General features: G+C 46.8%; 1 non-coding gene across 1 annotated transcript; it reads right to left on the bottom strand.

Moving 5' to 3' along the window:
- Positions 1-4,840: 4,840 nt before the first annotated feature.
- On the bottom strand, positions 4,841-4,913 carry TRNAR-CCU (transfer RNA arginine (anticodon CCU)). The gene has a single exon. It is a non-coding gene; the product is annotated as a tRNA-Arg (tRNA).
- Positions 4,914-11,258: the final 6,345 nt, after the last annotated feature.

The following is an 11,258-nucleotide window of genomic DNA, read 5'->3' as shown; positions in this document are numbered from 1 at the left end:
ATCCTTTCATTGTAACACTCAGTGACAAAAGAAAATTTTTTGTCTTTTTTTTTATTATATGAAATTTATTGTCAAATTAGTTTCCATACAACATCCAGTGCTCATCCCAAACGATGCCCTCTTCAATGCCCATCACCCACCCTCCCCTCCCTCCCACCCCCCATCAACCCTCAGTTTACAAAAGAACATTTTTTAACTGTCCAGATTATGTGATGACAACGATATAAAAAATTAGTGAATGAATAGCACAGGGAACTGGTGTTAATTATACTTTCTCATCACTGCAACCCTCCCCCAAACTCCAAATTCCAGCAGACCTCCAAGGCAAGCCTCCTTAGCTCACTCTCCCACTCCCTACACCTTAGGCCCCACTTCGACCTGCAGCCTTGCAACCTTGAAGCCTGGGCAAAGATTCTCTGGCATGTACACACACACACACACTCTCTCTCTCTCTCTCTCGCTCGCTCGCTCTCTCTCTCGCTCTCTCTCGCTCTCTCTCACTCTCCATAGCAATGGAGAGAACATGACCTGCAATGTCAGCAGCCCACCAGCAGGGGGCTGAGGGACAAAGCTGGGTGGGGGCCAGGGCTGTGTATGTATCTCAGAGTCCCCAGTAGCCAGAAACAGAAGTGGGGACACAGGAACGTTAAATGAATGAGTGGATGCATCCGTAGGCCCATTCTTGGCCCTCTTTGCAGCGTCAAATGGGGAAATGGGATTTTCTGGGCAGTGATGGTGGAGTTTACATGCATTAGATCCCGCCACGGAAGAACAGTCCATAGCTAGTGCTTTGGTCTCTGGTAGATCACTCGAAGGGCCAATTCCATCCAGCTGCTCTGCAGAAGAGAGAAGCCAGGACTGGGGTTTGTCACACACACACCACATAACTCTGGACCCGGCTCCTTCCCTCTCAGGGCCTGCATTTCCCCAGAAGTAGAATGAGGAGGTAAGATGATCTCCTTCCATGATGCTATGATCCCATTAAGGATCACTTGAATGTATAATGAATTCTCAACACAGACGCTCTTCCAAAATATGAGATATTTGTTTCTTATGTTGTACATAGTAATGTGTACAAAGAACTTAGGGTAAGATCCTTAGAAAATTTTCTAATTAGAAAATAAGATCCTTAGAAAATCCTTAGAGCTAAGGAGTGAGCTAACAGTGGAAATCAGCTTCTTGTTATCTTTTCAGTAAGATAATAATGCAAAGTCTGACCCCCAGGCCTGCCCGTGGTGCACACACACACACACACACACTCACATTCATACATGCATGCATACTCTGTCATACTCACACACACATCCATATACATTTCATCATCACCTCCACTCCCTCCCCACCCCCCACAAATTACTGTATTGTAAGTGTACGTGGAAAATGTTTAGGAATGAGACCAGCCAATGGAACGTAAGAGGAAAAGATGAAACTTGGGTCTGAATTAGGAGGAAATGACACTGGGGAAATGGAGGCCACAAGCTCCCTGGGGGGTTTAAAATAGATCAAAGTCTGGGCTATTTTTGTCTTTCTGGGGCGGGAAGCATTCAGGGGTGATGGTACTGACTTTTTGCCCAGAACACTTACTAAGGGCAAAGAGGCATCCTGGCACTGCTTTCTGTTGTCTAAACTGGTGGCCCCAACCACCAGGGCAGGGTCTGTTCAAAGACACTTCTCTTAAGGACTACAACATACCATTCTCTTAATCTGAGCTGCTTCTCACTGAGGGCCAACCTCACGTCAAGTATGGAATACACATTGTTTATTTAATCTGTACCAAAACTGCCAGGTCAATATTAGTATGCCCACTTTATAGAGAAGACCACTGAGGCAGAGGGTGGATTAACAATGTGCCCATATCATATAACTAATAAGAGGCCAAACTGGACTATGCAGTCAGGGGTCACCCCTTTTCTCCCCTCTGGCTGCCTCGCCATCCCCTTTCATCCGGAAGAGTTGGGAGAGCATGGATGGGTGGCCAACCTTCCTTACAGGAGGCGGAAAACATTCCCTGAGGTCACAGCTCTGCCTTTAAGTCTTGCTCCTTGTTCAAGCCCAGCCGCTCTGGAGGTTTCCTCTCTACTCTGGGCTGACCTGGCATTTCGACAACAATCTCTTTTAATAGTTCCTGCAGGGTGTGACCCGGGTCTGGTGGTTTGATCTTGCTCCAAATTAGAACTTCAGTCAATGGCAGTCCTGTTTTCTGGTGTACACAATTCTCGTGGATGACATCCATGGGTGGTGACATCATGTTTATGTCCGATTTGCCTACTTGGGCAATCCTTTGTTCTTCCCCTTTAGTGTAATTTAGAATACTAGACTTTAATTGTAGGACTTTTGTCTGGCAGGGGGTGGTGGGGGTCAACGGTTGTCTTTAGATGGGGGTAGTTTATGTGCTTATTAGCCAAATATACTCTAATTTATATGAACAGCATGTATTTCTTTCCTTCTATCCCTGGATCTCCACATCCCTGGCAGTGAAGCTCGAGGCGGGGATAAGAACCTCCTGAACACCCAGACTCCACGCCCATCCTTCTCGACCCCTATGTTCTCTGGGGAAGTTCATGGGAGTTCTTAGACCCAGAGTCTGGAACCATGGCTTTGAGTTCTAGCTCTGAGCCCCATTCAGTGTCTGACTTTGGGCAAGTCATGCTGTTCTCTGGGTCTTGGCTTCCCACCTATGAAACATAAGGGATAAAAGAGGTAATGTGTGAAAATGTTTTGTGAAGACCAGCAGCTGCAGGGGAATCTTCTGGAGGGCTTGAAAAACAGAACTCTCTGGGGACCACCCACAGAGTCTGACCCAGCTGAGCCTGAGAATCTGAGTTTCTAACAAGCCCCAGGATGCTGATGCTGCTGTTTCAGAGTCCACACCTGGCGAACGGCTGGCTAGGAGTGAACGGACACACTGTGAGAGGTGCATTACGGCGACGCAGGGCAGGGTCTCGACGCCTCACCACCACCCACCCACTTTAGGGCCGTGTTTCCTCACCCCAGATAAGTATCATCTATGGAACTAGTGCAAAAACAAAACAAAACAGATTCTCCTGCGCCGACCCAGACTTACCAACAAGTTCCAAGGGAGAGGCCTGGTAATCTGCATTGGAACAAGCCCCCTGGCCAGTCTTATCATCAAGATGGTTGGGAAACACGGTAGCTTAATGGCTGGTTCTAGATGCGGAGACTTTCTGCGAAAGCAAATGGTCCATGTCCCCTCCAAGTGGGGATGTGGCTAATAAGTGACAGCTTCTTTTCCACAAGGGAGAGGTGTCCCCAGCCTACCAGCGGATACCTTGTAAGGCATGCAAGCCAGACTTCAGGGGTTTCCGATGGCCTCAGGACAAGTGTCAGAGAAGGAAGAGGACCTGAGTGGACTTCAGTGTGGTCCTCATCACCAAAAGAAACCTGCCCAAAGCAGCACACTCATTCATTTTTACACAGGCAGCTATGTCCCATCTCCGGCCCCCAAAGTTCCCCACACCAAGGAGACAATAGCACGGCTTGAAGCGATGGTTGCCATTCTGGCTGCACATCACACTTGCCCTCCCCTGTATGTGTGGCCGAGCGCGGCCCCAGACCGATTAAATCAGACACGTAAGAGGGCATGCAGCATCACCGTGTGTGGTGCTCCACGGGTGACCACAGTTTGCAGCTGGCCCTGCGTTAGAGGGAAGACGTGGGCACAGCTGGCACTCTCACAGCTGCACGCCTTCCCAGGGTCTCACCCTTGGTCACCCGGCATGCCCATCAAAAGACATGGTTACAAACCATACGGCATGTTCAACAAGAAGACTCTCCTTTAAAATAGGGGCGCCTGGGTGGCTCAGTCGGTTAAGCGTCTGACTTCAGCTCGGGTCATGATCTTGCGGTCCGTGAGTTCGAGCCCCGCATCGGGCTCTGTGCTGACGGCTCACAGCCTGGAGCCTGTTTCGGATTCTGTGTCTCCCTCTCTCTCTGCCCCTCCCCTGCTCATGCTCTGTCTCTCTCTGTCTCAAAAATAAATAAACATTAAAAATTTTTTTAATAATAAAATAAAGCCCCATTAAGTGATGTCTTTAAGTTCTGATATTTTTGAAAAGATGCTCACCGTCACTAATCATTCGGGAAATGCAAATCAAAACCACAATGAGATACCACCTCATGCCCATTAGGATGGCTACTAGCAAAACCGTTTTAAAGACAAGAAGAAGTGTTGGTGAGGATGTAGGGAAGTTGGAGCCCTTACGCGCTGTTGGTGGGAATGTCAAGTGATGCAGCCACTATGAAAAGCCACATGGCAGCTCCTCAGAAAATTAGAGAGCCAATCTCACTTCCAGGCATATGCCCAAAAGAAATGAAAACAAGATCTTGAACAGCTATCTGCACACCCATGTGCATAGCAGCACTATTCATAACAGCCAAAAGGTGGAAACAACCCAAGTGTCCATGAATAGATGAACGGGTACACAAAATATGATATATACACACAGTGGAATATTATTCAGCCTTAAAAAGGAAGGAAATTCTGACACAGGCTACAACACGGATGAACCTTGAGGATATTATGTTAAGTGCAACAAGCCAGTCACAAAAAGACAAATACCGCATGATTCCACTTGCATGAGGTACCTGGAGTTGTGAGATTCAGAGAGACAGAACGTAGAATGGGGGTTGCCAGGGCCTGAGGGGAGGCAGGAAGGGGGAGTTATTGTTTAAGGGGTGCAGAGTTCCCGTTTGGGATGCTGAAAAAGTTCTGGAGATGGATGGTGGCGACTGTTACCCAACAGAGTGAACACACTTAAGGCCACAGAATTGTACACATAAAAATGGTTAAGATGATACTTTTGTTTTTAAGTAGGTTCCATGCCCAACGTGGGGCTTGAACTCACGGCCCTGGGATCAGGAGTCACATGCTCTACCGACTGAGCCAGCCAGGAGCCTCAGTTAAGACGATAAATTTTATGTTAAATGTACTTAACCACAATTTTTTTAATGACATTTATTTAAAAAAAAAATCTCTTTTATGGAGATGACTAGGGTCTCCTCCACGATAAGGTGGATTTTATTTGAACCACGTGCCGAAGTCAGGACTAATGCTAAGGCAAGCGTGGCATGCATGTGTCAGTTTTCAAAACAGCTCCTACCAAAGGCACTAGAGAATCCAGGAGACATTCCATCCTCTTCCCAAACACAGAAACAACCTGCAAGGGAAAAATTGTAAGTGAAGAAAGTCTCAGAAGGTCATATATCAATGCCGGGCACATGTTTATACGATTGTGTTTTGCTCACTCACCCCCGATGCTTTCATTCATTCATTTACTCTTTCACTGTACAAACAATTGCCAGGCACTGGGGCAGGAGGTACCCAGAGCACGGTCTCTACCTTGGTGAGCTCACGGCCCAGCAGGTCCTTTTGGGGAGAAGTGGGCCAGGGAGGGGCACGAAGGAAGAGGACAAGTAAGGGAGAACCGGAGAGAGGAGAGCCACGGAAGCTCTCACAGGCTGCAGTGGAACGATTGAAGGGAAACAGATGGAGAAAGTTCCCTGTGGAGCCTTGTCTGGGGACAAGGCTTCCAGGAGGCCCCAGGCTGTATCTGGTGCCCATCCCCTAGCACACAGGAGGGACCCAGCAAATGTCGTCTTATGACGTGTCAGAGCAGGGCTAATTTTTTTTTTAATTTTTTTAAGTGTTCATTTATTTTTGAGAGAGAGAGACAGAGAGACAGAGTGTGAGCCGGGGAGGCTCCTCAGAGAGAGAGGGAGACACGGAATCTGAAGAAGTCTCCAGGCTCTGAGCTGTCAGCACAGAGCCTGACATGGGGCTCGAACCCACGGACCGTGAGATCATGACCTGAACCGAAGTCAGACGCCCAACCAACTGAGCCACCCAGGCACCCCAGAGCAGGGCTAATTTTATGAGAAGCACAAAAATGCCACCTGATCTGGGCCTGGGAATAAGTTTAAAAAGCAGCCCAAACTGCACTTGCCTCTTGGCCTGGGTGGAGGTCGGCGGGAGAGACAGAGGAGGCCCTGCCCACCCACCGTGGGGTGCTGGGAGGCCCCGCTACCCATCCGAGACACTTCGGAGGGACAGCGCCTCTGCACAACTCTCTCTTCTCTAAGCCAGCGATGGATTGTTTTCATTTCATTCGGAATGAACAGCAAGACTAAACTGAGTCCAATTTCTGATCAGTGTCATTTCTCAGGCTTGCTCAGAGAAGGCAAAATCCATTAAACTACCCGCCTGCTCCCCTATGAGAGGCACTGAGCTCCCCGTGGCAGCGAGATGGGAGCTCTTGAGGGTAAAGACTCATTTTATGTGGATCAGTGACTGGCTTATTGTAGGTGCTTAATAAATATTCAATCATAACAATCTTAATTACTGGATTACATCATGTCTGTCTTAGGGTGGGATATAAATAAATAATGTCATAATAATAATGAGGCTCTCACAGAGCGCTGCTCAGTTTGAGTTCCCACCACTTCGCAGGCGGTTTTAATAAATTTGGGTGGATTTCATATTTCATGAAGACATATCTGCTCACAGCAGGTAAATGCTTCTGAAGATAAGCCTTATTTAGTATTAATGCCAGTAGGACACGTCCTGGTTTATGTCCTAGTCAAGGTTTAATTCAACACAACATGGCTCCCGGTTCTGCAAGTATTCGATGGTGTCCAGCAGCAAAGAGGGTGGTGGAGCTGGGGGTTTGGAGCCCTGGTTTTAGGGGAGACATTGAGACAGGCTAGCTCTGCTGCGATCAGCCATCCCTCTCCAACACCATCTAAACCATCGCCTGCTTAGAAAGCAATTGCAAACACCAAAATCTTCATCCTGACAGGTTAGGTAAAGGAGCGAAGTTACCTGATGGATGGTAGGAGGGCGTGTGCCTTATCTGAAGGGGCAGCCTCAGCCCCAGCACCTCCTCCCACGCATAAATGCTACCCAGTGGTGCCCAATCTTCCATTAAAAAGAACCAGAAATGCTGCTCTTGCCACAAAAATCTCCTGGTCTTTAAAAGCCACTAAACGATCCAGATTCTGTTAAAACAAAACCCTCCCGCAGCCTTCTGGGCCACATCCGGCCATGGGCCACTCTAGGCGAATCTGGGGCTTAGAGTTAAGAGCCAGGGATGTGCAAGCAAAGGTATATGCTGGTAGCTCCACGAAGGTCAGGAAAGAGCCAGAAATCACCTACCCTAATTGTTGAGCACCTGAGGTCTGTACTAGCTCTGTTATCTGCTCTATCAGTCATGTGACTTCCATAAATCCCTAAGACCCTCCTCCCTCTGCTGGAAAGTGAAGGGTCACAAGGTGGCAGAGCCTTCCTCAAAGGGCTGCACTAAGAACCAGCATCCCACAAAGTGATGGGGGAGCATTCTGCAGACCAGACAGCCTCACTGGTGCCAACAGAACGGTGACTAGTGGATGCCGGGAAGCTGTGAGAGAGTTCCCTGAAGTCTGGCCTCTGGAAGCCTCGGGAAGCTTCTGGAAACTTGTCTTGGGGATTTGGGATCTAAATGTCCCAGTTAGGGAAGCTGGAGGGGAAACGGTAACCTGCAAAGCCAGTCATCTGAGAGTGCACAGATTGACCCTGTCTCCACCTTGCAAGTTGCTTGAGTCAGTCCCTGTCCCACTGTGGCTGTCCCCTTCCTTCTCTGTGCCCTAAAACTGGACAGGAGAATGCAAATGAACCTCCTCTGGTGGAGCTGAGGTGCCTGAATGAAGTCTTGGTGTCCTTTTTCCCCCCCAACAGGAAACTAGATTAAAAGTATATGAGCTGGGCAGCCCATCTGTGGTTGTGAGCATCCCCCACCTCCTTCCTGGGACCCTCTGCAGCAAAGGCAATGCCTTGGGGACTTTGGGATATGCAAGCGTCCAGGAAACAGTATCTGCCCCAGACACGGTCATCACATCACAGCACTGCCCGCAGGGGAGTGACCTCCCCAGCCCTTGGGAGAAAGTAGACAGCTACGGGCTTTCTAGAGAAACTCCTCCTGCACCGGGGTATTTTTAGCCCCACCATCCCATATAGCCATTCCAGGGGTGTTAACATCATGGGTGAAATTAGCCACTCACCTTTGCCAGGGGAAGGTGGCTCCAGCAAGGCTAGTGGGGTGGGGGAACTGAAGGTGCCCCACTAAAACTCTGGACTCAAGTTTCCTGCAAGTTGGTCCAACTATGATCTCTTGTCAAAAGTAGGAACAGGTTTTCTTCACCCTGCTGCAAATCATCTCAGTGAAAAATGCATTAGCATGATTTTTGAAAAGAAAAAATCAACACACACATATTCCACTTATGAAACAGCATCTGTTGGCTTTAGGTATCTTTTATACCTAATGCTTAGTGATACATTACTGGGGAACTTTTTTTACATAACTACCTTTTTACAGGGTTTTTTTTTTTTCTTTCCTTGAACATACACATTTTTACTCGGTTACTTAACAATCTACCATAAATATTTTCTTCTATTTTAAGCCTTCAATTTTTAAGCCTAGGCTGAGCCAACCAAACTCTAAAAGTGAACATTTAATTGTTTCTGATGTTTTGTACACCTGCCAACATTTGTAGAGATGTTGGCCTTCTTGAAGCTACTTTATATCAAATAACCCTAAGTGAGGTTACCAGACAGACTGGAGTCTACGGGATGGGTCAGGCAGACCCAGGTGCCACCTCCTGTGCCACGTGGCCCCAGGGACAGTCTCAGATCTCACCCTGGCTCCCACAGAGCCGCCTGACTGCCGCTTTCTCTGACTTCCCTGCAGCGTCTCTCTCCTTCCCCGGAGCTCCCACCTCCCCCCCAGCTCACCCTGACCCTCTCTTTCCACTCTTTCTCTCCTCCCTGCCCCAGAGAATTTTCTGGTTTTTTTTTTAAATTATGGGACTTTCCAAATGTATACAAAAGTTCAAAAGATAGTATAGCAAACGCCCAACGCCAAAAATCAGGTTTCACGTACTCCGACCCATGACCCCATATACTGCATTACTTAGAAGTAAGTCCCAGATACCATCTCATTTCATTCATAAATATTAGTGCAGGTCTTGTTAAATAATAAAGCTTCATTCTTTAACATACCATGATCATGCCTAAAACATTACTGCAATCCCTGAATACCATCAAATACCCAGGCAACACTCAAAATTGTCAAGTTTTATAAATGTTTGCTGCATTTGTTGGAATCAGAATCCCAAATGAGTCTAAATGTGGCATTTAATTGGTGTGTCTTTTTAGTGTCCTTTAATCAAGTGATTCTATTTGCCTCAATTTCAATGGTTTAGGTGTAAAAGAAATTGGTCACTTGCCCTGTAGAGTTTTCTATACCCCAGATTTTTCTCTGTGCTTCCTCATGGTGTCATTTAATGATTTTCTCTGTCCCTGGTATTCCTTTAATCTGGTAGTTAAATCCAGAGTTAGAGACTTGTTCGGATTTAGGCTTGGGTTTTTTTTTGGCAAGAATACTTCATGGGCAATATGTATTTTCTTTGGGGGCCCCATGGAGGATTGTCATCTTGACCTACTATTCTGCCAGGGGTTTGAAAATGATACTATTTAGTTCTACCCTTCCCTCCTTATTAGAGAAACTTTCCTTCATGCATCCTTTGGGTCCTTGAACTATTTTGTACCGCTCATACAGGAAAGTCAGGTGAGGTACTCAACCCTGCTCCACTTTTCAAAAGAAGAAAGCCACCCCCTGCACCTGCCCAAGGGACCACAGAAGGTGGCTTGAGTTTTGTTTTTTTGTTTTGTTTTGTTTTTTTCAGTATGATTATGAGCTCCTGGGTTCAAGCAAATTCGGTATGTTTCAGCACATCGTGGTTTTCATTCTTACCGATAAACACACTGTGCCACTTCTCACTGGTGGGAACCAATTCAAGTTGGCGCTGTGTTCTTTTGATATCCTCCCAGGGGGGGTTCTTAGCCTGCCTGCTTTTCGGTGTGACAAGGAGTTTCATACTCTTTCTCCTACGTTTTCTGCCTCAGCTCAGAGAATGCTTGTTCTTTTTAATGAGAAATCATGTTTAGAGACAAAAATCTTGGTGCCAAGGAGACTCATTGCTATTATGCTAGTTACTATGTTACTGCCTTTTTATTAGGAAATACTTTTCTTTTTTAAGACAAAGTTTGATATACTTTCCCTTTATATTGATTTCACATTTGATCTCTTTACAGTTTCTATATAGTTCTTGATAGTTACACACTCTCTTCATATTGACATTCAAATATACAAGTACTGGGTCTTACTGGCCATTTTGATTTTATATTTGCATCTGTTTTCTCTAAAACAACTTGGCTTTCTAACGACATTAACATACTTAATAATTTGCTTTTTCCAGATCAACCTACCTATATTTTTGAGAACAGTTTAAGATTTTACTTTACAGTCAATTTGGTGTTAGTCTGTATCCTGATTATGGATGCTAAGTCAAATCAGTGTATTTTAAAATCACTTGAAATAATTCCCCTCTGTGAAATCTTGCCACACCTACACATTAAGTTCATTTGTTTCACTTTGCTCTAATTTTTAGGGACTGCCTTTTTTTTTAAGTGTTTGGACTGATCTAGCCTTATAATCTGTCAGGCACTTACATGGCCCTGCATTAAATCTACCAAACAAGGTTAGACTCAGAGAAGCCCAGCTCCTCCTCCCATTCCCACCACCTGTGCCTTCCCTTCCCCGCAAGTAACTTTTCTGGGTTCTTATTTCTCCTATTGCTTTCCTTTAATATAAGCAAACACATATAAATACCCACACATTTGTATGCTCTTCTTTTTGAGTAAATGGATAGCGTACGATCCCGTGAGTCTTCCCCTTGCCCTGGGAACGATGGAGACGTGCCCTGGTTCTTTCCCACAGCTGCACAGTGCTCCACTGCAAGGTGTAGCCCCGCTCTTGGTCCTCCACTCACCACCTCCTCACCCAGGCTCCCAGGTTCCTCAACAGGTGCCGAGCTGCTGTCCCTCTCCTGCCCAACCCGATCTAGCCAAGGGGATCAGAATGACGCCACGAGAGCGACATCAGCCTGTTGTACTATCCGTGAGCAGTTACCAGCGCCCGGCTCTCGTATCCTCTTGTTAACTATTTGCAATGACCAGACTGGGGTTTGGAGAAGTCAAATCACAGGCCAAAGGGCACATGGCGGGTGTTGGTAGATCTGGGCATGGAACCTGCCTGTCTCTGAGGCCAGAATCTACAGTCTTAGCCACGCAGCTGCACAGACTCTCCTGGCTGTGCCTCCCCAAGTTCTGTCAAGTGCCGCCAAGCATCACAAAGATTACAAGGGAA

This window comes from Panthera onca, chromosome D2 (assembly GCF_046562875.1).
Source record: "Panthera onca isolate mPanOnc1 chromosome D2, mPanOnc1 haplotype 2, whole genome shotgun sequence".
Lineage (NCBI taxonomy): Eukaryota > Metazoa > Chordata > Mammalia > Carnivora > Felidae > Panthera > Panthera onca.
Note: the sequence above shows the minus strand (reverse complement) of the source record. Positions and strands in the feature narration are given on the sequence as shown.